We start from the raw sequence: 26,876 nt of genomic DNA on the forward strand, positions 1-26,876 counted from the left end.
TGTAACAGCCTCTAATGAAAAAGGATATGAAAAGGAATATATATATATGTAGAACTGAATCACTATGCTGTACACCAGAAATTAAAACAACATTGTAAACCAACTACACTTTAATAAAAATAAAAAATAAAAAAATAAAAATAAAAGTAAAGATTGTTGGATGTTTTCATATTGAGTTTCGACCTGACAGAAAACCAACACAAGGAGGGGACAAGGACGCAGAGGGGGAAAGCCGGGGGTGGGGAAACGTGTGCCTTCCCTGCAGCTCTCGGTCCAACCTCGGAAAATTACCTGAGAAAGAAAATCAAAATCATAGATTCGCTTTATCGAACTGAGAAGAAAAGGAAAATGATGGTTGTTCCAAAATAACTAATCAAATGTCGGGAGGGGATGGTGCCAAGGACAACAATACATCAGGCCTGGGGCCAATGGTCACGGCCCCTCCAGGGTCCACTGGCCCATCAGTGGGTCAAGGCACGGTTTCCTCCTGATCTGCCCTCGTTTCTCCATCCTGCCGACAAGGAGATGCAGAGAGGGCCGTGGTAAAAGAGCCCAAGGGTACCACTCCAGGCACCGAGGACCCACCAGGGTTCCGTAAGGCTGGTTCCGGAACAGGAGGACGCCCCATCTGTACCAAATCCATCAGCATCTACTCACCCCTGCTCCCCCTTCCAGATGCTCGTACAAGCCTTTGGTTCAGCATCTTATCACAGGAAGAGATGAAGTTCACCGTGGGGCCCCTGGGGGGACTGGCCTCCCCCTTCTGAAAGCCGTGTCTGCAGCACGGCGCATGCGAGCAGAGCCAGGCCCGGGTGCCCCCGCGGGGGAGTCGGGGGTGGGGTGGGGGGAGGTGGTCCAGGGTTAGAACGGAGCCTGCCACCCTCCTACAGGACTTTAACCCAGAAGCAGGCGTCCAAAAGCAAAGATTTTCTTTCGGAAGAAAACAAGTTCTTCCTGAAACATTTTTAAAATCCAGCAAAAGTGCCAGAATGTTTTTTAGGTGGAAGGTCCAACGTGGTGGATGAAATGGGCTCCCCTGACGGACTGAAACTTCAAGCCAGCGGTTTGCGTGCCAGGTGCTACAGGTCCCTTGGCCCCTGCCCTCCAAGGTCATGCAAGGTCCCAGAGATCAGTCCAGGAGTGCCCCCAAGAGACCCTGGGGCCAGAGTCGGCTCCAAGTGCTTAGTCGTCACCAGTCCACAGGGAACCAAATGGTCCAGGACTCACTACCTCACGGCCCTTACCTGGCGAGGGGCACTTCCAGGGGACTGGGAGCCCGACTCTGTTCCCGTCTGACTGATTAAATCCAGGTGCTCTGTTTATTTCAGAGTGCAAAATACACACCAAGAGCTTGAAGCTTACATCACAGACAGGAAACGGCACTCCAGAGACACCGGGCTCTGAAACTCGAAGACCAAGCTGGACTGGGTCTCAAACAGGGGCTGTCTCTTCTCTGGCTGAGGCCCACAGCTGGGCCTCCTGCAGGAGCAGGTCCTTTTGCCTCCTCGCTCTGGGCGAGTCAAGGCTTGGCTGGCTAGAAATTGCATATTTCAGATGAACCCCGTCTTCCTTTCTCTTTAAAATTGAAAAGCAGGTGGTTTAAACTTGATCCCAGCCACGCTGCCCCCAAAGAGACAGTCCTTCGAAACTGGCCATTAAAATCTCCCTAAAAATGGATCCTTAACACAGAGCAAGAGTAAAGGTGGTACCCAGGCAGCCAGAGAGACGCCGAGGGAGGCAGGCGGCATTTGGAGAGCAGCCCCAGCCACGTTAAGTCTCATTACGCTCCAGTGCTTGTCAGGCACAGGGACTGGAGGAGGGGGAACTGGGGAGGGTTTTTTGAGTCCTTTGTATTGAGGGGAGCCTGTCAAGTTGCCTTTCCACACCCCTCTCCTCACTTTTTATCTCTCCCATCAATAGCTCTAAGGAGATCAAAACAAAAACAATCTTCCTCTTTCTTCCCAGACCCACTAGGAGCCCCTGACTCCTGGATTTTCACTAGAGATGTGGGTCAGTAAGAGAATATAAAATCCCATGGTCTCCTTGGAAAGACTGAATGCCCCAGGGTCCACCTCCTGGCTGCAGACGGAGGTTCCTTCACCTTGGATGCACTGGAGATCTCCCAAGAGTGGCAACAGATGTGGCTTGGAGACAAGCGGGCCTGCAGTGCCCGGCCTCAGTCTCCTGGGCTGTCAGATGGGGCGAGGACAGGATGACCTCTCAGGTCTATTCCAGCCCCAGAGCTCTGGGCTCGCACAAATCCGCTCACAAATGCCTCTCCCCGCTCTCATGCTGGGGACCTTTTTTATATTCCCATGGTGGAGGGAGGAGCTAAGAAATCAGGGAGTGGGTGCTTGAATAGCTGTTTTGACACTTCCCCCGGGTTGATGGATTCTCACAGTCCACTGGGCGTCTGAGACTCACATCTGGGTCAAAAGCTCAGTCATAACATCCTGTTACACTCATGCATTTTTGGCTTTTCCATGTATCACCCATCACCCTGAATCTGCACAAAACCTCAGTGAGTTTTTCACCCCACGTTAGGGAGGAAGGTCTGGAGATCCACCCCCCCCCCCACCTGTCGCCCCACCCCCGACCACCCTTGGCACGGACGCCCCACCACAAAGTGCGGAGCGCTGCTGGCCTAGAAGCCCTTCTCCCCACCCACCCCCACCTCACTCCCATCTGTGCAAACCTTGTCTGCGCCCCCAACTCGAGACCCGAGCCGGCACACGGGGCCACGGGGATCTGTCGCCTCCCCGCGTACCTCCTTCAAAGGCATCATGGGACGGTTTGGGAGGCCAGGAGGAAAACACATTTGAAAGAGCAAGACCACCAGGCCCAGGGCGGAGTTCATCAACCATCGCTGGCTTTTTAGGGGGGAGGGAGGGTGATAATTACATTTTATTTACTTATTTTTTTATTTAGATGGAGGGACTGAGGATTGAACCCAGGACCTCATGAGGGCTAGGCGTGCGCTCTACCCCTGAGCTACACCCTCTGCCCACTGCTGCTGACTTTTCTAGGGGGATGCTTCACACCTCCTGCACATCCCAACTCCTCTTCGCGCTGCAGCCCTGCCCCGGGCTCACCGCCCCTCCGTGTGCCACCGGGCTTGGCCTCCCCTCTCCTAGGATGCACGTCCGGGCTGCAGCAGGTGCACCACCACCCACATTCAACTACGTCGTCCGGATGTCCTTTTTCTGTGGGTTAACCTGGTCACCTCAGTGGAGTGTAGACGCACTGAGGCCAAGAGTTATAGCCTCGTCTCTGATGACTTCCCTTACACACACACACACACACACACACATGAAATAGAAAAGAACAAATCTGACTCCATATTAGCTCTGTTCCTTTGGCTCTGACCCTGTGCTCTGTTTCCTGGGCTCAGTCATGCTGGTTCTGCACCTTTTGTAAAAGAATGTCGCCTAGAGCCTGAAATGGACAGGAGAGCCCACTCTCAAGGCTCTGACCTTTAAGGGTGTAACGCTTTCCATTCATATAAAGATAAAAAGTTGCAGAACAGAGAATCACATTTGTCTTATTGGAGGTTTACAAGACCATCATGACCTGACCTACGTGGACGGCTGCAAGAGCAAAGGATTCTGACACTACGAAGTTTGCAACAGCCAACCACACCCCCTCCTCTTTTTAGTATAAAAGGAGCCTGAATTATGACTCAGGAGAAGATGGTTCTTCAGAACATGAGTCCCCCATCTTCTCGATCTGCTGGCTTTCCAAATAAAGTCATTATTCCCTTCCCCAACACCTCATCTTCCGATTTATTGGCCTGTCATGTGGTGAGCAGGGCAAATCTGGAGTCAGTAACACACACACTCCCTGATCCCACAACACTACTGAACCCAGCACAAAGCGGGTCCTCCGGCTCGAATATTTTCTGCAGCCCGTGGGCTCCCTCCCTGCAGCCGGCACATTTAGAGATGACTTGTTCAGAGCTGTGGGATCCCGAGGTCAAAGCCGCCAAATCCCAAGCGCCCTGGAGCAGAAGCCCCTGGGACCGTCCAGGCCTGTCCCTCCAAGAGCTCGGAGTTCATTCCCTGTCTCGGCCATCAGGTGGCACCACGGTTTCACGGGTCACCAGGACGATGGCGTCTGGGAGGGCAGCTTTCTCCCCCAGCTGCCCACGCGTAGAGGGGACCTGGGGACCGCGCTCCAGGCTGTGTCCTGCCCCACCTGCCGGGACGTGTTGATTTCCCGGCACGGGAGGAGACAGCCCCTCTGGGCTGAGGGCCGGCCCTGGAGCAGGTAAGCAGGGGCTTGGCAGAGAACCTTCATGACTTGCAACTCAGAGACTCCGGAAAGCATGAGAAGTCTGGCCAGATCACTGACACTCCCCTTCACGGGGTGTTCCCGACTGACTGCATCGTTTCTCTCCACCCCCACCTGCCCCCGTCCCACGCCTCTTTCCTGATTTGAGCAGGAGAGCCATTTGTCTTCCCGATGAAGGTCACGGTGGACACGAAGGGGACAAGGCGCCCGCCCAGAGGACCCTCTGCCCCCGAAGCCACATTTTCCCAAGTGTTTTCTTCCTAAAGCCCTTTGGACTCACAGGACTTTCCAGCAAACTCTAAGCAAACAGATCAGAAAAAAGTACTTACCCAGAACATTTGTTTTTGCCAATTTCTCCCCGAGGCATAACGAACTGGATGATGCTGGATAATCTTGATTTCAAACACGTGTGTCCGGGGCTTCGGCCATGACACCAGCCCCGAGGCTCGTCATCTGGAGTGAGTAGCTGTCACATCCAACCTTGGCTGTGGGTCCAGGAGCCCCTTGTGTTACACGTCTAGGGCTGTAACAGCGCACCCCACGGGGCCTCCTATGGTGAGAAATAGGAAGCACAAAGGAACACAACTGGAAACAGCTTACTAACAAAGTCAAAGAAAGAAACATTTTAACTGAGAAACCATGTGATCATTATAGTGTCTGTGACCTGCATACCCGCCATCCCATAAAAAGAGGGAGCACACGGAGCTCGCCTGTAAACTGAGTTTTATTTTGAGTTCACATAATCCCCAAGACATCCTAAATTTGAGAGCGCTCTCTGTTTTACACACACACGCACACACACACACCCCTGTCCTTTGTGTCAGATGTCACCTGGTCACTTTATGCCAGAAGCCCTTCCCTGATCCCCGACCTACCAAACTGAGTGCGGTGTCTTCCTCGGCATCTTAAACTTACCCTAAATCATGACCGTTGGTGCCCCCTTCACCCCACTGCATACTGTTAGCTTCCTGGGAAAGGCAGCGGGTACCGCCCTCCTCCAGCGCCCGCACAGATGCGTGTTAAACAGATGAACACGCGTGCATGGGATGTGCACACACACACACACACACATACTCACACACACAGACTCATGAGCACATCCTTTCACAGGAACTGGACTCCTGGAATCTTCAGGAGCCGCAGGGGTCAGATACTCCCTCTTAAGGCTCAAGGAACACTTTCCCAAACACCAGACTCCTGTCAACAGGGGCAGCCCAGCCTCAAAGTTGATACCCTCGGGGTGCAGGCTGGGGTGGGCTGGGCACCCGGACACACCACTTAACATCAAGGTAGTAGGGAAGGCCCTGTGACCTTCCCTTCCCTCCAGGGCCCGGAACTGCCCACTTTGGACGCCCCAGAGGCCCACACCCCTTCCAAGCAGCCTCTCAGGACCCGCTGCAGGGCCATCATCAGCTTGCCCAGGGCCTCAGCCACAGCCACTCCCCTCCCTTTTAGGGCCCACTGGGCCCCAGCTGAGAGAGGGCTGAAGACCTCCCCCCACCCCCCGTCCGCCAAGCCAAGGCCTCCACGCGCATCTTCTCTCTCTCTTTAAAATCTGTATCTATAACCTGCTTGCTTGGGGTTTCCCCCCCTCCCCCCATGCTTCTACTTTGCTAGGACTGAAAATAAATCTTTTAAATTGGAAGACTGGAGTCGTGCTCTGCCCCGATCGCCTCTGCTGGCCGGAATAAGGAAGGGGTTTTTGCTCTCTGCTCCTCCTGGCTTACTACGGAGACTGCGGGGCCAGCACTGCTCTTGGTCCGTGTTGAGGTATTTCATGGGATCCAAAAGACCCCGACCTCACTCTCTGAAATTAGCCCTTTCCAGGCTTTCTTTTCCCTCCTAGCACTCAACCCCTGCCGGAATTCTATTACACATTTATTCATTTGCCTGCTCATGATCTGTCTTCCTGGCTAGGATGTAAGGCTCTAGGGGTCAAGCCCTTTGTCTCACTTACCACCATAGCTACAGAGCGTGGAATAGCGCCCAGACCTGGGAGGGATTATTTGCGTGTTTGCTGAGTGAATGAATGATTGCTCCTTCACCTCCGAGTCTCCAGCCCGGCCCCCTACACTCTCCCCTTGGCCTCGGTGCCTGGACCACCTTGGTCCCCAGTTCCTCTACCCACCTTTCTGTCCTCAGGCTCCCACACACTGAACTCTCCCTCCTCCATCCCCTAATGGGTGCCCGATGCTCTGGTTATTGGAGAGATTCTTTACTCAATGACCCCTGCCCCATAAACAGTCTCTTCTCACCAGATATTCCCCGTTCTTAACACAGGGTCCAGCACACAGCAGGTGCTTAATAGATACTTGCATTTTGTGTTTATTACGACTATGATATTTATTGCTTGTTATGACCAAATCATATTTATTACGATTTTATTATGAATCAAAGTTTCCTTCAAACCCTTGAGTTTTGGGGTAAAGGGTGAAATGGAGCAGGACCCTATGGGGTCTTCTCAGGACAGGCCCCCCACCATGTCCTCCGCCTGCCTCTTGTCTGTAGATAAACTTTAGTCAAAGAATAAGTTCAATCAGAGAAATAAAAAAAAATGCAGACACAAAGGGAAAGAGTCAAGCAAAACAAAATAAAAATAGTTTAGTCATCAAAGTCGAGGACCTTTAGTTCTTCCTCAAGGGCTGTAGATAATATTCTGAACCACATCCTTTGAGCTGTTTTGCAAATACTGAAACCCCCACCAGGTGGAAGAAGTTAACTACACGACAACCAGACTGTAGCCATGACAGAAGCTGCCACAATTCCGAGAACGGGCCTCAAAGAAATGGGAGAAAAAAAAAAAATCGACCCTGGAACTGAAGTTTAACTGTACTTAAAACAATCAAGATGACACTGATCAGACCACCGCATGACTAATTTCAGGATGACTGTCAGAGTTGAGTATGCTGCCCCGCATGTAGCCCCCCCACCCCGTAACCCCTCCAAAGCTCTCCTTTAGACCTTCTTGCCACCTGGGGGAGGGGATAGCTCAGTGGTAGAGTGCATGCCTAGCATGCACGAGGTCCCAGGTTCAATCCCCTGTCCTTCCACTAAAAGTAATAAATAAATAGATGAACCTAATTACCTCCCCGCTCCAAAAAAAATGTTTTTTTAATTAAAAAAAAAAAAAAAGAAATTCTTGCCTACTTATCAGCAGGGGGAAGCTGGCCTCTGAACATGAGTCCACCCTCTCCCCCACCACATTGCCGGCCTCTGGAATAAAGCAACCTTTCCTTTCTACCAATACTTGCCTCTCAAGTATTGGGTTCCAAGCAGTGAGCAGCCGGACCTGAGTTTTGGTAACAGAGGGTACAATTTACAAAGACAGGCATCACATTCCAGGTTACTAAGTTGTTTTAATCTTCCTGGGCAGACTTTGCTAGGTTTTTCTGCTTTCAAAAGCCAAAGCACATAGGGATCAACCCATTATTTTTCAGCTACTTGCTGACCGTGAGTTTCTAAAATGAGTCCAACAAGGATGGAGAGGCGAGATCAGGAGTGGGAAGGGAATGGGTGACACTGGGGAAACAGGAGTGTTTGCCCAAGAGAAAGGTAAAGGTAGTTAATTCTGAGTTTTGGTCTTTCCTCACTATAGACTACTTTCCAACCCCCCACCGTCACATTAGGAAAGACAAAAAACACTATTGTCACAAAAACACCTTGGCAGTGAAGACTGTGTAAATGTCTGCTTTTCCTCACTGCCGTAAGATTAGCAAGACAACCCTGGCTCCAATTTCACAGCATTTGGGGACGTAGATAGCTGGACGAGCCATGCAATCTGAACCTCTAATTTTGCAGATAAGGGAACTCAAGTCCACAGGGTTTCCAAGTTCATGGAATTCAGCTCCCCTCCACCCCCACCCATCTGCTAGAGCCATACGCCATGACCTTGGTTGCAAGTTCTTGTTTTTGTTTTTCCTTTTTAATTAGCTAGAATTTCCAACATTGTTGTTTGCAGCAGAATATGGTCAGTAACGCAAGTCACGTGACTGTTGATGAGAGCAACATGAGTGTATTAACTACCTAGCGTGTCTTCACCTGTGTTTCCCCCAAAGCAGCCTGGGACAGGGATCAGAGAGCAAGCAGGGCGTGGGGACAGGACGGGGGGTGGGCGCTGAGAAGCAGAGGGAAGGGAGCCCTAAAGGTGGGCTGAGGAGCAGTTTCCCACCATCACTGGAGACACCTCAGGTTGGGTAGGCATCCATCCTCGCTCCCATCCCTCCTCAGTTGTGCTCACTCCCTAGGCTGATGGGCAAGCAGTCCTCCCACCTGCCCGCTGGCTATCCCCAGCAGGGCTCGGGGGATGTGGAGACCGGCTGCAAGCAACCTCCGCGGCAGGTCAGGGGGCAACCACAGACTCCCCACCACTGTGTGGGCGTGTGAGATCCAAGGCCTTCCCAGGCCCGATGCCTCATCACAGACCCGTCCCTACAACCAGACAGGCTTGGAATTCATCGAACCAGAGCTTGGCGAACCTTTCTGTAAAGGGCCAGGGAGTAAACGTATTAGGTTCGAGGACAGCGTGATCTCTGTTGGAACTACTGGACTCCGCCCTGCAGTGTGAAAGCAGCCGTAGACAATGCGTAAAAAAATGGAGCGTGGCTGTGCCCCAGGCAAACTTTATTTACAAAAACGGGGCGAGGGGTGGACCTGGCCCTAGACCATAACTTACTAACCCCTGATCTAAACAAATCTCTTTATTTTAGCATCAAGGGAAACAGACCCACAAAACTGACCTCTGTTCAGGGTCACAATCAGGGACCAGCTCAGGGTTCACATCAGCAAGATTTCTGTCTGAAACCACCCAGGACTCTTCTGGCCTCAGACTGTGTTTGCGTCAACCAACAGAGCCCATCAGAGTGTAGGTCCTGCCAAGTCAAGCCTCGGAGGACAAATTGGTGCCCAGGGCCCAGTCCCTGACCTACAGGACATCCTCGCTAGGGAGGAGGTGAGCTAAATGCTCACAGGACCTTGACAATATGCGGTATGGGGCGAGACTGAGAAGCCAGTCCCGTTCAGTAGGAAAGGTCCTGGTGGCCGTGAGGCATGGTATCCGTGGTCTCATACCTGCACAGACGCCTGTCTCCTATTTTCGCTTCCAGATCCAACTTCCCTTTTTCTCCACCCTGCTCGAAGCCCGAGATGGAACCATCTGAACTCGGACAGGAGGCTCACATCCTCTGGCCTCCTGTTGGGTTCACCAACGGGCAGGATGAGGAGGAGGGAACACAGGAAGACCATGACACTGACTCTCATGTGTCCCTCCCAAGGAGTCACAGCAAACTGGCTGCTTCCCTCCAGCAAGGGTCTTGCCAGGCTGGTCCTGATCCTGTCCCACCCTTGCTCCTTCCGGCTTAGGGGTGGGGAAGGCAGCCCCGGATGCCAGCCTGGGGTTCAGCACATTCATGCCGTGTCTTTCCTATACTCTTCCCACACCTTGGGCAAAGTTCCCGTACTAAACATTCATGAATGTTATGAAATTACTCGATTTCAGACTGCCATCCGTTCATTGCTGGGCTCCCAGCTGCCAAGATATAACACGTGTCAAATCCAAGTCCGAGGATGCTCGTGCTATGGGGCTCGGGAGGGGAGAAGAACCGTCTTCTGGTGGGTCCAACAGGGAATGCCGATCCTTGAAGATGGGGTGCAGAAAGGCTGAAAGAAGTGGATGGAGGCCACATCGGGCAGCAGAAAGTGGACGGTGGCGTGTGTGTGTGGCGGGGATGTGCTTCAAATCGTTTGCCCCAAACTTAGCAAAATAAGGAAGCTCAGGCAGTGGAGTCCAGATTCAGCAAAAAGGCCAGGAAAATCTGCTCTCCAAATGGGCAAAGAGGCTGCCCCAACCTGCCAGCTCTTGCCACAGAGCCAGAGAAGGAAATTAACCAGGATTGCCTGAGAGCCTGGAGGGATAGGTGTGTGCCCAGAGGAACCCCAGCGTGCCCTACAGTGGATCTGACTTTCAGGGCATCTGAAAGCTCGTCGGGCAGTCCCTGCAAGGTTGCAGTTCTTCCTAAGAGGGTGTGGGGTCCGAGTCAGGGTGTCACTGAGACCTGCCCTGCTTTGGGGGCCAGACCCAAGGTCCTAGGCGAGGAGCCAGAGGCTGAAGAAACTTACAGGAAACCGTAGCCACCAGGCCTCAGAAGGAAGGTCCTTCTTCCTGGCCAGTTGGACTAGAAGAAAACTAATGTATTGGTCACACATAAGCAAGTCACTGAATTTGCACCCTGCATCCCATCCCCCACTACAAACACAGAAACCCTGAGAAGGAAGGCACGGGCACACACACACACACACACACACACACACACACAAAAGCCAGGACATGTTGTTTCCAAGTAGATTACATGGCCCATTTAGCAGTCTTCCCCATGGATTCCTGAGTTAGAACTCTATAAATCGGATGTAAAATTCAGACAGGTTTCCTGTAGTTTATCAAGCTGGTTTCTCCCTAAAACCAGAACACAGAGCAAGAATGTGCCAAAGCCCTGAAGGAGGAGATGGGAAATTTCTAGAGTTAACACTGGATTTAGGATGCACGCTCAGCCCTGGGGCAGGGGGGAGGTTTGGGGGAGGGTCTGGTTCTTCTACTTGACCTTGGCCTCCGAGGCAGGAGATGTTGCCCCTGGTCATTTTTTATGGAGTCATCACACACAAATTCACTTTCCTCTCTAAATTTACTACCTTCAGAACGGCAGTACTTTCTTTTGTTTATCCTAATTTGTACTTCTTCCAGGAGTGTCCCTAAATTGGGTACTCTGGAAAATCTCTCTGCTGTCTCTTCCTGTCATCAGCTTCAGAAACTTTGATCATATTTGCTTTAGAGGTTCGCCCATCCGGCCACTGAGTGCTGTTCACTGAGCACCTACTATGTGCCCAAAAATAGATTCTCTGGCCCCTCCCTGCTTATCCCTTGGCTTGTTTTGGTTGCACTTGCCTGTTTTTCTCTCCTTGGTTAACCACCTAAACAGCCTCACGGACCTGCAAAGGAGGAATGGGCTGGCCACCATTCTCTTCCCCAAATAAGGGAACCGTGAGGCAGACGTTTTATTCTTAGGGACCTGCTGCAGCGCTGCGGTCTCCTAGGAAGGAGAGAAGCAGTGCAGTTCACGGACTTGGGCTCAGATTCCGCCCTCTCCTGCCTGCCAGCCGGCTGCCCTTGGGCGTGCTGATGGACTGTTCCGAGCCTTCGTCTCCTCATCTGGAGGATGGAGATAATGTCACTTCTCCCAAAATAGATGTTGGGAAATTCAATGAGAAAACTTTTGCATGTGATGAGGGAGCGGTTCACTCAGATCATTTGTCTGCAGAATCATGGCCTTTCCACTCGAAGAGGAAGGCACAAAACTACAGAGAAGGCAGGACAGGGTGAGGAAGACGAAGGAGAGGGAGTCCCTGATCTGCTAACATCGTGCAGGTCTCGAGGAGAAACAACAGTAACTTACCGCCCAGAACAGCTTCCCCCTCACAGTGGGAACCCAGGACCCCCTCTCCGTGGACCATCTTCCTATAGGAAGTGCTCATGCAGGCGTGCAGAGGACGGAGCTATTTTGAAGCCAAGAAAAGACTGGGCCCTTGCATTCAAGTAACAGGTTAATGCCACCTTTGGCTGGTTGCTATTTTATGAAAATGTGGGAGGCTGTGTCCGTTTCTCAGTGTTTACTCTCTCTCTGGCTTAAGAAAGAATTGCCTTCTAGACCTGGATGTGGATGTGGAGGCTTAGGGGTACATGTGGTACCCGGCTGGGAAGAAAACTCTTGCTGAACTAGACAAGGTCAAGACCCCTGGAAAGGAGCTGGGGGCTGTGCGGAGAAGCCTGGCTATTGAAAGGCACGTTCTAGATCTGGGTGGGTGGTGGGCAGGGGCCCCAGAGGGGCAGACCGTCAGGTGTGCAGAGCCCCGCGGTGCCGGGAGGGCATCTGGCCCCTTCTGCAGCCCCACCGGCTGGACCAGGGTCTGCCCTCCACAGGCTGCCTGGCAGGCGGCTGTGCTGTTGGCTTCCCTCTGGCCATTTTTCTTTTAAATAGCTTCAAAGATTTGATGCCCTCATGAATCACCGAGTGGCAGGTGCTGGCAGTTCGGCTGAGGCAGCTACTGCGACCCACTCTGGGACCTGTGCTGGTGCTGAGCGAGGCAGAGGGGAGCCTGGGGAGCGCCTCTTCCATGCTTGCCCCTCACCCATCAAATGCGGGACCAGATCAGTATGTTTCTCCAAGCCTGGTTCTTGGACCGCCTGTTTCAAATGACCGAGGGACATGGTGACAATGCAGACTCTTGGGTCCCCCAAGTGATTCTTGCTTTGGGACCCCTAGACCAAATAATCACTAACCCCCTTCTAGACCTAAGGACTGTGACCATGTGACCAAGAGACAGCAGGTCCTGAGGATCAGAGTCTGATTAAAACACTGCCTGGTGTGCTTTCATTTCTTTAGCTAAAAGGTCTGGACCACAGTCAAGTCAAATCTCATGGAGTCAATCAACTATCATCAGTCACTTACACCTGAGTGAGATCAAGCTTCAGATTCTTTACTGATGGATATGAATGGGAGGACAGTATGGGGGGAGGGAGAGAGGAAAGGAGGGAGGCGAGGGGAGATGGGGGAGGAGGCAGGGAGAGGGATGAGGGGTGGGGCCAGGGAGCGGGGCTCTCCTGGCATGAGCATCGCCACTTCACAATGTCAACCACGACTGGCCCCAAGTAGGAGTCAATCTTCAGAAATCTGCACGTGCCTCCTGAGACACACGGCCAACCCCAGGGGGCTGTTTTCAACTATGCTCCTTATTGGGATTTAATACAGAACTTGAGCTGGAGATGGGGCTTGCCAAAAGCCTTCCTGCTCAAAAATAATATTTGTGGAGGGACGGGGCGTGCTGCTGAGGAGCTCTGAGAGGTCCGGATGCTCCTCCCTCACAGGCTGGTCCTGTGTAACCAGCCACCCCCCCCCCCATCCGCACCCTATCCATCCATCAGACTTTGGCACTTCTGGGGGACCCATGGGCCCCCTCAGACACTCCAGCAGGAACCAGGAAAGAATGGAGCAAGCTCTGGGGCAGCGCTATGAATATCCCCTTTCAGAAAGAACCGAGGCGGGCACCAAAGCTGTCTGATTCTGAATTTAATGCTGTTTTCACTTGTTTTTTGAAGCTATTTGGAACTCCCTCTGCACTCCTTAGCTGTTTTCCAAAGATTCAGTTCCTTCTTCATTTATTTCATGCCATCTTCAGAGCTCCACAAATCCCCAGGAGCCCCCTCCTCCCCATCCCCACACTTTGGGGCACACTCAGCCCTTCCTCAGGTCTGTCGGGGGCACCCTGGCCCTTTCAAGAGGGTCCTCCCAGCAATTCTGCCTCTGTTTGCAGGACCACGAGAGCAGCCAGACCACTCTGGCAGGTGAGTGCTTACGCTTCTCAGAACTAGGTGAAAAAGAACTAGAGAAATGTCCATGGACAGAGGACTGGATAAAGAAGCTATGGTATATTTACACAATGGAATACTACTCAGCCATAAAAAAGAATAAAATAATGCCATTTGCTGCAACATGGATGGATCTGGAGTTCATCATTCTAAATGAAATAAGCCAGAAAGAGAAAGAGAAATAATACATTACTCACATGTGGAATCTACACAAAACACACAAATGAATAGACATAGAGAACAAATTTATGGTTACCAGGGGGGAAATGGGGTGGGAAAGGATAAACTGGGAGTTCGAGATTTGCACCTCTCGGGGAGTGATGGAAATGTTAGCTATCTTGATGATGGTGGTGGTTTCATGGGTGCATACATTTATAAAAATTCATCAAATTGTACATCTGGAATACATGCAGTTTCTGTACAGAAATTATACCACAATAAAGTTATTTAAAAATTCTTTTTAAAAAATAAAGAACTAGAGGAAATAGAAAGGGCACGTGTCAATCATTCAGATTCATGGAACACGAACTCTTGCTCAGGATCAGGAGGTCCGCTCCAACTCCCACTCGCAAGCTCGGAGCGGACTGTGCTACTTCTCCTTCTCTCCGCAGGGGGCGCTGCTGGGGGGTTTTAAGCGGAAGAGCTCTGAGCGCAGAGTAGGTGACTGGGGCATCCCTGCTCTCCTGGCAGGTAAGGAGAGGGAGCTTCCTAGGGGCGACATGGCTGGCCCAGGGCCCCACAGGGGTACAGGGGTAAGCCGTGATGCTAAGTCAGGGCGCCTGACCCCAAGCCCAGGGGGGCTGGGACAGCGGTACCAGGATGCGAGGTCTGGACCGGAGCTCACGGCAACTGGCACTTGCAAGCTGACTGGGGACTTGATGAAAGCCGTTGTCATTGGAAGAGCGTCTGCAATCCATGTGAGACAGACTGGAAGGAAGGAGAGTAAAGACTGGGTCGCCATCTAGGGGGCTGTTAAAAGAATCAACATGATTAGGTGACTTTGTGTCTAAAAATCCTCTTCGAGGCTGTGATATTGTGATTTATAATAAGAAGGATGCGTTTGGTCTTTGTCCTGGTTCTGGCACAGAACTCCTAAAACCCTTGGCATTTCCTGAGTGATGAATCTTAAAGGTGTCTTTGTTATGTTAATGAGGCGACTTTTGGAAAGCTCTTAGGTCCCTTTAGGACGGGGGCTGGTTGCCAGGGGAACCAACCACGTGATGGGAGGATTGGAACTTCCAGTCCCACCCCTGACCTCTGGGAAGGCTGGAGGTGCTGGAGGTTGAATCAATTACCAATGGTCAATGATTTAATCAATCGTGCTGATGCAAGGAGGCCTCCGTGAAAACCTACAGGAGTGAGCTTGGAGAGCTGCCAGGTTGGTGAACACGTCATGATGCGGGGAGAGTGGCACTTAGGGAGGGCATGGGAGCTCTGTGTCCCTTCCTCATGCCCAGCCCTCTGCGTCTCTTCCATCGGGCTGTTCTTGAGTTACAGCCTTTTATAATAAATAAGTAATCTAGAGAGCAAACCGTTTCTCTGATTCCTGTGAGCTGCTCCAGCAAATTAATGGAGCCCAGGGAGGAGGACGTGAGAACCTCTGATCTATAACCCGTCAGTTAGAAGCACAGGTGACAACATGGACTCGCACTTGGAGTCTAAGGAAGAGGGCGGTCTCAGCCCCTCAACCTGTGGGATCTGATGGTATCTCAGGGCAGACAGTGTCAGAAGCGAGTTGACTCATAGGACACCCAGCTGGTGTTGGAGAATTGGTGTTGGTGTGGGGAGACCTTCTGTCCCCCAACACTGGAATGGGTACCAGAAACTTTTCAGGGCAAAGCTCAAAAGAACACTTTGGTGGGAGGATGGGATTCATGTTTCCAAGTGAGCTCGCTGACCACCTATCCTCATAGGCCCTGCGGTGAAAAGAATATAAATTAAGCAGGTCTTCTAAAACAAATTTTTTTTTGTATTGAAGTATAGTTGATTTCAATCTTGTGTTAGTTTCGGATGTATAGCAAAGTGATTCAGTTATACATACATATATATTTTTTCAAACCCTTTTTCCATTATAGGTTGTTACAAGATAATGAATATAGTTCCCTGTGCTATACAGTAAGCCCTTGTTGTTTGTCTACTTTATGTATAGTAGTGTGTATCTGTTAATCCCAAACTCCTAATTTTTCTCTCTCCCACCCATTTCCCTTTTGGTAACCACAGTTTGTTCTTCCATGTCTGTGAGTTTATTTCTGGTTTGTAAATAAGTTCATTTGTATCTTTTAAAAAAATATTCCACATATATGTGATATCATATAATATTTGTCTTTCTCTGTCTGACATACTTCACTTAGTATGATAATCTCTACGTCAATCCATGTTGCTGCAAATGGCATTATTTCATTCTTTTTTATGGCTGAATAGTATTCCATTGTATATATACCTCACATTTTCTTTACCCATTCATCTGTTGATGGACATTTAGATTGCTTCCATGTCTTGGCAATTGTAAGTAGTGCTTAAAAGCAGCTACTTTTCATGCTCTCCTGCCTACAGACCCGGGTCAGCTGTCCTTACTTTAACAAGGCTGCTGAGCTGGCATTATCACCTGCTTCTATCACCCTGAGTTCAGACTGAGGGGGCCTCTGCACACAGTCCACCCTGCTCTCCACTCTACACAACTGGAAGCAACTCCTGCCAGTCCAGGCCGGGGCCAAGCACACTGCCCCACTCCTCGGAAGTGCCCCCCACCTCGCTTGCCATACAAGCCACGTTGGTTGAGGATCCACTCTGTGCCAGGCACTGTTCTAGGCCCTGAGATACACCCATGGTCCAAACACCCTCTCTCCTCCAGCTTTCGAGCTACTGGAGAGTGACAGGTAAAAGCAAGACAACCAGGTAAGTTATCACAAGATTCAGTGAGGAGAAGACTGGTCAAGCGGTGGGGAGCACTGTAGATGGAGGGCCCTTGAAAGCCTTCTAAATTGGGGGCTGAGGCTCAAGGGACAAAGAGGTTTAAGCCTCATGAGAGGCTGGAGGGTGAGGGTACCAGGCGCAGGGGACAGCTTATGGAAAACTCAAAAGCAATAACCGTCTTAGTTTGAGGAACCAGAGGCAGACATGGCTGTAACTCACGACATGAGCCCGCCTGACACTCGGCCAGCGGCACGAGGACCCATGTGCTTGTCTTTTTGGCTCATGTCTATTCTGAGTGGCCAGTTGTCCACTCTAATTGAAGAGATGTACAGAACCAGAGAGTGAACATTTTCAGCATCATCCTGTGATGTGAGCTGAGGTCAGAGAGGTGGACATGGGATCGATCACACAGGTCCTCATGGACCATAATGAGGAGTTTGGATTTTATCTTAAATTTGGTGGGGAAACCAATGGGGACTTTGAAGCACATGAGTGAAGCGGAATTTTTAATACTTAAAAAAAGTAACACGAGCTGCTATTTGGGGATTGGATGTGGGGCAGTGTCTGCAGATGAAAATATTTGAGTCATGGCAGTGGGTGTGAGGAGAATGGGGCACTGAGGGTACATCTTGGAGGTAAAGTTGATCGTTCTTAACGATGGATGGGAGGTGGGAGGACAAAGGAGTGGGAAATTCAGGACTCTGATGTTTTTAGCCTCAGCAACTGCATGGGCAGTAATTTCATTTGCTGACATTGGGCTGTATATGCAAGGATAGGTCAATGAATGTTTTTCAACAAATAAAAATCATCCCAGATTGGCCTCACAAGAACGTGTGATTTGTGGAGCACAGCAGGCAGCCGAGACCGTCACATGTGAAGCAGGTCAAAGTTGTGTAATTCTAAACAGCAGGATTTCATCAGCCCCTCAGCTCCCATGCCTCCTCCATCTCCAGATTTGCACCAGCAGGCTCTAACCTCAAGGATTTTTCCATGGTGCACAGAAGACTTGCCCCGACTGGGACCAACGGAGACAGTGTGTCCTAATGGTAGTCATCAGCAGTGGGACCTGTTCTCTGCTCCCAGCCTGAAGAAATTACAAAGGGCAGGGCCCCCTGGGGCTCAGAACATCTGGATGAGGACTCAAGGTTTGGCTCTTTTTCCTTCATTGGTTTTTCCCAAAAAGACTAAATGGATTTGGTTCAAGGTCAGCCTGTCCTTTTGCCCCTTCAGCTCATCAACCTTTTGTTTCTCCCATCCACCCTTTCTAGCTCTACTGCCATAGCAAGGCCCTCCTTTGAACCCAGCATTCTGATTCCCAAAGCTGCTTCACACACACGATGTCATTTGATCTCAGCAACCCTAAAGTAGAGGTATCATTCCCATTTCACAGACAAAAATCTGAAACTCAGAGGCTATCACTTGCCCAAGAACTCCTAACTTTCTCCCAGATATACCCTTCCTCCAGTTTTCTCCATACCAGCGATGGGACCACCAACTAACCAGTGGTTCGGGTCCAGAATCCTGGGGAATGCTTTTGCCACTGCCACTTCCCCAGCCTACATGTCATCTCATTCCCAAATGTCTCCTCAGTATTGCTCTCCATCTCCAGCACTAGACTGCCATCAAAGTCACCATCATCTCTCCCTGGGACTGCTAAGACAGCCCAACACCACTCTCGTCCTCCTTACATCCATTCTTCCCACCAGGCTGAGAATTGCTGCAGAAATGCAAGTCTGATCATACTGCTTCCTGTTTTAAAATTCCTTACAAGTCCCAATTATTACTAGCCAGAAAAAGAAGAAAATGCTTAACATGGTTCCCAAGCATTTCATGGTGGAGCCCCTGCCAAGCTCTTCATCTTCATCACCTTCATCACCTTCAGCTTCATCTTCGTCATCTTCATCATTTTCATCATCTTCATCCTCATCGTCTTCATCTTCATAGTCTTCATCTTCATGACACCTACCTCTTCCCCACCCACACCCTCCCCCAGCTTTAGCCACAGTGCCTTCCTTCAGGTCTCCAAAGGTGCTATGCATTTCCAGCCTCGGGTCTTTACATTCCCTCTGCCTGGAATGTCTCTCCGTTCAGCCCAACATCACTTTGTTCACTTGGTTCCTACTCAAGCTCTGGGTCTCTGCTTCAGTGTCCCTTCCTCAGAGAAAGCTTCCTCGATCCTCCAGATGAGGTCAATTCTTCTCTTATCTGTTTCATAGTTCCCCCATTCCCTCCTTCACGACAAGTATCACAGTTATAATTTGTTTATTATTTAAATTGTAAATGCTACCTATTGCCACAAAAACACAGCATCACAAACTGCTCCAAAACTCAGTGACTTTAGACAACAACCATATTCTCATGAATCTACAGGTGAGGGAGGTGTGGGAGAGCTAGAGAGAGAGAGAGAGAGAGAGAGAGAGAGAGAGAGAGAGAGAGAGAGAGAGAGACTGTGTGTGCTGGGTCAAAGAGTCAGAGAGTAATATGGAGCTCAATTTGCAAGTGTTTGAAAATCCAGGGTTCTGCTTCTCCAAGAGTCTTGACTTGAAATGCTCACACGTACTTTGCATAAACTTTGGCTGTCACACTCAGAAACAATTTACTTTTCTGCCCTTATCCCCACCCCCACCTCCATCCCACTCACTCCTACCTCCCAACAGAACACCAATCCCCTGGTGACTGCGACAGTTAATTTTATAGCAACTTGACTGGGTCATCGAGTGCCTAGATGTTTGGTCCAACATTATTCTGGGTGTTTCTGAGTGGGTGCCACTGCTGTTGGATGAGGTTCACATCTCACTTGGTCGTCGGAGTAAAGCAGACTGCCTCCCTGATAGGGGAGGGCCTCACCCCACCCATGGAAGGTCGGAGTAGAACAAAGTTGCTGACCCTCCCTGAGTAAAAGTCCTTCTGCCTGAATGCTTTGAAACTGGGACATGGGCTTTTTTCCTGCCTTTAGACTTGAACTGGAACTCAAATGCTTCCTGAGTCTTGAGCCTGCCAGACTTTGCTAGAACTACATCATTGGCTCTGGAATTAACCCAGTGGCTCTGGAACTACGCCATTGGCTCTCCTGGTTCTCAGGCTTTTGGACTCAGACTGGAACTGGACTGTGGGCTCTCTTGGGTCTCCATCCGGCAGATTTGGGGACATGAAGGCCAATTTCTTGTAATAAGTCTCTTCCTATACACAGTTGACCCTTGAACTACGCAGGTTTGAATTGCACAATTCCACTTACACATTTTTTTTTTTTTGATAGTAAATACAGTACTACATGATCTGTGGTTGGTTGAATCCACAGATACAGAACAGCGGATATGGAGGACTGGCTGTAAAGTTATACATGGATTTTCAACTATGCGGAGGGTAAGCACCTCTAACCCTCGTGCTGTTCAACGGACAACTGTATGTACACTTCCCACCAGTTCTGCTTCTCTGGAGAGCCCTAACACAGTGACTAAGCTGGTGGTGATTCAGAGTTTGGAATGTAGGAACCGTAGAAGATGAATGACTGGGTTTGTGAGTCAAGGCCCCCGGGGAGGGGCAGGGACCAGTTTAGGTGGCTGGTCATTGCTGTCACAAGTCTGGCCCTGCTTGGTCTGTTCGTGTTACCATCAGGGCTGGCAAAAATCAGAGTGCCTTCCATAGGGTTGGGCTAGGCAGGCTGGCAGTGGGTGAAGTTTATTTTGGGGCCTACCCTGCTGGATCGGCTCTCAACAATTGTTCTCTGCATGCACAAATGAAAAGCCTTAAGAAAGGAGAAGGTTCTGGAAGACAGAAAAGGGTTTGAAGAAATCGTCTCTAGGAGTGGATTCTGGTGCTGTGGCACAGGCAGGGACAAAGAAGATGCTTTGAGAAGAGGGGCTTCCTCTGGACCACACGGAAGGGGGGCTTTGAGCTCCAGCTTGGCCATGGTGGGAAGGTCTCGCCCTGAGCTGCATAATGGCTCCATCAGCCACCATACAGTCTGTTCAAATGACCTGGTTCTGTATAAAAAATATGCCAATGGCTTGTAGATGAAGAAAGAATTTCCCAGAGGCTGTAGCTCTCAGGAAGGGCTGTGTTTTCTGAACCCTATGACTGACCTCATCAAACACCCAACCGTTTGGAGTCTTGAGCTGATCTAAAGTGAAACTCTGTTTTCCCTACCTTGGGCTTCATTTCCTTCTAGTCAACCTTTGCTCGACTTCCAAGTTGAAGATTATTCTCTTTCGTGGGAAAGCTATGCTAACCAGGAGGTAACCGACCAGTTCTGTGCTGAGTCAGAGGCAGGGAGGTGGTGTAGGAAGAGGAACATTCTACCAACAACAGAGACCTGGGCTCTGGTCCTGCTTCACCACTGGTTTATCAGCCCTTTGACCTTCCTAAAGCACTTGAACTTGCTGGGTCTCCTCCTCTCCTGCAAAGCGAAATGATGAAACTGTGTGTTCATTGAGGCTTATTGGGCTAAGCTGCTGTAACCAAAACACCCAAAACACAATGACTTAAATAAGAGAGAAGTGTGTACCTCCTTCTCATAAAATCCAAACTTAAGCAGCTCAGAGCAGTTAAGGCCGCTCTGATCAAGGGCTCATCCAGGAGCCGGGCGAGCAGATCACCTCTCCTGCGGTCACACGCGCTTCTGCCTTTGGATCCAAGGAGGCAGACAGGAGAGAAAGAAGGGCGGGGGCTTCGCTCTTTAAGGAGATGACCCTTAACAACGTCAGACCTCTTTCTGTTCACATCCCTCTGGCCCATGACAAGCCACATGGTCCCCTCTCTGCTGCGAAGGAGGTTGGGAAATTCATTCTGTGACTGGATCATCATTACAAGCCAAGAGAGGAGGAAGGGGTGGGAGAGGGCTTCTGTTTGTAAATAAGAAAAGGCAAGAGAAAGTGCGGGAAGAGAGTCTAGCAGACAAGCTGGTCTCCAAAGTCCTTTTGGCTCTTCAAACAGGAAGCGCCTGCGTTCTTTAGCCATCACACAGCCTCCCCTAAGCGGCAGCTTCGTCCTTTGCTCCAAAGAGTGCGCTGTGTTGTTTGACGCATTTCACGACGCACAGCTCACTGTGATCTCAGCCCCTCTGACCTGTTTCATACGGGCGGGCCAGGTCACGTGCTCTTCCTTCCATCTTTTGTATGTGTGCTTGTAAAACCTGAGCTCATTAGCAGGCTTTCTAGCGGTTCCACTGTGCCTTTGATGCCTCTTCTCTTCCTCATCGTTGCTGTCTGTCCTGGTTATTGGTTGGGTTTTCACACATCATGGAATCTCTTAGCTTATTTTCAGATTCCCTCCCCACCCCTTAACCTCCTTTCCTAATAATCGAGGCGTTTATCTGACTGTGCCTCACATCCTCTTCCTTTTATTTCTCCCCAGGCTCCCACACTGCAGTGTTGAGCCTGGGAGGAAGAATTAAGGTCAGGGCAGGAGGTCCCCACATCCCTTACCCCTCCTTTCGAAAACCGAAAGAGATGAAGGTAACTCAAAAATTCACAGAGGCTTGATTTTCTGCAGACTATTCCCCATTAATTCTTCTTTAGAGGGAAATTTCAATACTTTAATAATTTACCTGGAAGTGACCAGGGCAAGATCTGCACATTCCCCAGTGTTTGCTGGGGTTTGTCTCTGCTAATCCTTGAGCACTGTGCACTGTTTCCCGTGGTCCAGCCTCATCCAACAAACACAGCCAGCCCAGCTCTAAGTACGCCCTCCATCACCGTCTGCCGCGTGCTTTCCTCACCTCTTAAGCCACTTTCCCTTCTCCTTTCTTCCCAGATCGCTGGGGCTCAGGATGGCTCTCACTGTCTGGAGAAGATCAGGAACCCTGCCTGGATGGAAGAGAGAAAGAACAAAGCTCAGAGGAAAGGGAAAGAGCTGGGGAGCAACCTGAGGGGGAGCAGAGGCTTGGCTGGAACTCGCGCTCTGGGGACTACGGCCAACGGACCCCAGGGGTGGAGGGAGGAGGGGCAGCCAGCTGGCTCGGGGTCCCTAGAAAGAGAAGACTCTGGACTGATGTGTCCTCAAGAGTGCCCTGGAGGGTACACAACAGAGAAACGAGCCTCCTACAGCCAGGCTCTGGTCAACTGATGAAGGAGACAGAATGGAGAACTCCAGACATTCATTTCCAGGGTGTAGGGGGAAAAAGACAGCCAGTCCTAGAGGGGCAGAGCTGGCCAGGAGCCACGAGTCCCTGCAGGCAGCCCAGGAATGCTGCCTTTTGTTGGCGTGGGGACCAGGGAGACCCAGCGCCTCCCAGAGGCTTTGCACGGGTCGATGTGGTAAATCTTGGCTCTGCAGAGTTTGCTCCAGACCCTTGGCGTTTTTCAGGTGAGTAAGGGAGAGATTGGTGCTAAAACAGTAAAGAGAGTCCAAGGAGGGTCTTCCATTTCTCTGTATCAGAGGCTCAAAGTGAATAGTAACGAAGGTTGAAATGAGCGTGAGGTTACTCTGGTCTGAGTTTTGTTCAGGACCAGGATATATATTTGAAAACAGTTCAGAGCAGAATGTAGAACTGGAAAGATGTCTATTTGAGGTTTATAAAACCACCCTGAGAGTCAGTTTCAGGTTTAGCAGGTGAAGGAGGGCTCGGAGAGAGTAATACTTTGGATTGGTTGCAGCCTTCATCTCTGCAGAAAGAATAACCTCTTCTCCTTTTACCACGTTTTCTATATAAGATGGTATTAAGGTCTGAGAATTGAGGCCACAGCATGGCCCGCTCTGGTACGCAAGAAAAAACAGAGGCAGAGACCACCCCCACCCCTGCCATCGGTTGAGGTGTAAGATTGCAGGAGAGCCCTGAGAAATTGCCCAGAAAGGCTCCGGCATGGTGAGGAAGACGTGGAGACAAGACAGGACATCGGCGGGCACTATTCTCAGAGGTGCTGTCTTACTGGGCACTGCCCTTTCCAATCGTCAGGAGGACAAGTCCCTCTCTCCACTCCAATCGGATCCTAGAATTTTCTCATTATTCTAGAGCTCCTCAAACTCAAGAAGTCGAGGACACAGTCTCCGTGTCTTGGGTGAGCAGAGGAACCAGCATTTTCCCCAGATGTCAAGATGGACCTTGAGGAATAAAAGCAAATCCCTCTGTAAGCTTTCTCACATCCCCACAAACACTTTGCAGGTGAAATCAGATGAAAACTTTTTAAAATGTGGCTGTTTTGCATTATTTACAGTTGCCAAGATACAGAAGCAACCTGTGTTCATCAACAGAGGAATGGATAAAGATGATGCGGTACAAACAGACAATGGAGTACTACTCAGCCATAAACAAGAAGGAAATCTTGCCATTCACAGCCATGTGGGTGGACTTGGAGAGCATTTTGTTAAGCAAAATAAGCCCAACAGAGAAAGACAAATACTGTATGATATCACTTAGATGTGGAATTGAAAAAATACAATAAACTAGTGAATATAACAACAAACAAACAAACAAAAAACAGACTCACAGATCTAGAGAATAAACTAGTGGTTACCAGGATGGGGACAATATGTGCAGGGGTGGGGGAGTGGGAGGTACAAACTGTTGGGTGTAAGACAGGCTCAAGGATGTTTTGCACAACATAAGGAATGTAGCCAATGTTTTGTAATCACCGCAAATGGAGAGTAACCTTTAAAAATTTTTTTAAATGCAAAAAAAAAAAAGTGGCTTCTTTGAAAAACAAAGTACTTTCCAAGAGAACAGTCTGACTGCATTGTGTTGGGGGAAGTACACATGAAAGCGAGAGGCTGACCTACAAGTATGTCCTGGTGACAACGACCCAGAGGAGCCGTGGGCTGGTTTGGAGGTGAACGCAAGCCTCTCTTGGGACTTGTACACTGTGTGAATTTACTCCACAAATTCGCAGCCTCAAAAAACAACCCATTTCTTTATTTTTCTAAATGAGCTTCAACCTCGTTCAGCCTTCTAAGTCAGTTTCACTTCCTTTCTCGGGTCAGACAAAAATCCCAGAAGTGGGGAGGAAGTGGGTGGGGCCCCTGTCTCAGCACCTGTCATCACCGCTTGGACGCTCAGTGTCCAGGCCGGTGTGTGTGGTCCATTCCGAGGCCGGGGCTCTGCTGCTCCTGGCCCCTCCCTGCAGACCAAGAAGCGAGCCCCAGGAACCTTCACAGCCCTTACGGAAGTGATGCTTCCAGTCCACCCCAAACATCTCCACAGTGATTCCATCCACGGTCCTGGACCTCCTGCCACTGGGTGCGGGCAGAGCACAATCCCCACCCCCCAGGGGCCCAGGAACCCTCATCCTTGCCCTCTGGGCACCCTTCCCTGGAACAAGTCCCACCTTCTGTTCAATCTGAGAGGCCCCGCGCTGGGATCAGCTGGCTCCTCCCCTATACAAGTCAAGGCTTGTCTCTCCCCGGGGGCAAGGGAGGTCCAGCTCCCCAGAACACAGAGCCCTGGCTGCCCCTGAGGGCAGGTGGGAAATGCCGCTCATTCCTTCAGAAGGCCCAAACAGCCCAGAAAACAGCGGGGGATGAATTCCCTAATCAGGCTGGATGCCGGCACTGTACAGGGGGACACCCCTCCCAGAGGTGACTTCCCTAACTCCCTGCCTAACCATGGGTGGGGAGACTGGCATCCTGGCTCTGTTCTCTTTGTGTCCAACACGCAGAGGCACCAAGGGAGCAGGGGAGGCTGACAGCTATCAAGGCTCCTCTCCAAGCCCTGTGCCTGGCTATGTGGCTGCCTTTCCCTAGAGAAGGTGCCTTTGGCTCTGCATGGACTGGAGTCAGCCCTGGATCTGAGTCTGCAAGCATGCCGCTGTCAGGGGCCCAGTCACATAGACAACTTGGAGAGCATCACCTAGGGCCTGTGAGGTTTCCACTTAGTACGGGGTCCCACAAGGAAGGGAGAAGTGAGAAGGGGCCCCCCACCCCAGGAGCCCTTCCCCAGAGTCTGCCATCATGGAAGACAGCCAGTAGGCTTGAAGGAGGTGGCCCGGCTTGCCCAACTCTGCGATGGGTCAGGCAGGGCCAGGGTAGGACACTTCTCTCCTCTGGACAGTCTCTTCGTAGAAACCTCTTGTCCAGCTGAGCTAATTCAGCTTGCTGGAAGAAAAACTCTGAAATAGGAGTTGAGAAATCTGGGTTGCTATCTCATTAAATGACCTTTGAAAACTGGGACAAATGAACTTTTACAAAACAGAAACAGACTCACAGACATAGAAAATAAACTATGGTTACCGGGGCGGGGGAGAGGGTGGAGGGATAAATTGGGAGTCTGGGATTTGCAGATTCTAATACATATTAAACAGATAAACAACAAGGTCCTACTGCATAGCACAGGGAACTATTGTCAATATCTTGTAATAACCTATAATGAAAAAGAATCTGACAAAGAATATATATGTGTATAACTGAATCACTCTGCTGAACCCCAGAAACTAACACAACATTATAAATCAACTATACTTCAATCAAAAAATAAATCAAATGATCTCTGAACATGACTTCCCTTTTCTGGTTCTCAGTCCCGCATCACTAGACTCCCAAGTTCCACTTTGTAGTCAGAGGATCACATTAAGGAAGAAGATGGATAAAACTGCTGTGAAAATAAAAGAAATATGCAAATATTAATGGAAGGAGACCAGAGTTCTGTTAGATTTTTGAGGTCCTGTCCTCTTCCATTCAGATCTTTGCTCCTGTAGCAGGTCCCAACGCCTCCTGTTTTGTCTTGACAGGAGAGGACAGACGGCCACCTCCAGGCTTTCTCAACTCCCAACCCACAGTTTCCAGGAGCTTCAAACAATTTGCCTGTTTGGGTTGGGTCTTGAGATCATCCTGTCCCACCCTTCTGGAGCCACCCAGAGACGGCCGCCCACCCCAGGGCTGACCCCCTTGTGGCCTTCGTCCCTCCCCAGTCACGTCTGGGCCTTGTGCCCAGCTCTGGGGAAGAAAAGGGATAGGTGGGGAGGGACGTTGGCACAAGGGATCTGGGAGAAAGACAGGGGACATCGGTCCCCCAGCCAGAGCAGACTTGGACTCTAAAAATAGTTTCATGATGTCAACCCCAGAACAAAGTCTTCTTTGGCTCCAGAGGTACAAAATTTCCTTTCAGAATTCATTTGAAGTCTTTGTTAAGAATACTTTACATGACAGAACCTATTAATATCTCCAACTAATTGCTCCCAATTTTGTAACCTCTGTGGCGAAAATTCGAGCCAGGTCAATTAAGGAGAGTGGATTTGCTCTATCGGGGGCCCCCAAGTTCCTGTAAATCAGGTCGGGTTTGGCATTTTACCCAACTCAGAAGCCTGGTTGTGTGTGACTTGGTCTAAAGGCTCTG

The 26,876-nt window shown here is 50.3% G+C and overlaps 1 long non-coding RNA gene across 1 annotated transcript; it reads right to left on the reverse strand.

The window, feature by feature from the left end:
• Positions 1-26,111, reverse strand: LOC123617784 (uncharacterized). The gene is made up of 3 exons (XR_006726018.2): positions 22,332-26,111; positions 4,620-4,840; positions 1-291 (listed from the first exon to the last, which is right to left on the reverse strand). It is a non-coding gene; the product is annotated as an uncharacterized LOC123617784 (long non-coding RNA).
• Between the last annotated feature and the right edge of the window lie 765 nt (positions 26,112-26,876).

This window comes from Camelus bactrianus, chromosome 26 (assembly GCF_048773025.1).
Source record: "Camelus bactrianus isolate YW-2024 breed Bactrian camel chromosome 26, ASM4877302v1, whole genome shotgun sequence".
NCBI lineage: Eukaryota > Metazoa > Chordata > Mammalia > Artiodactyla > Camelidae > Camelus > Camelus bactrianus.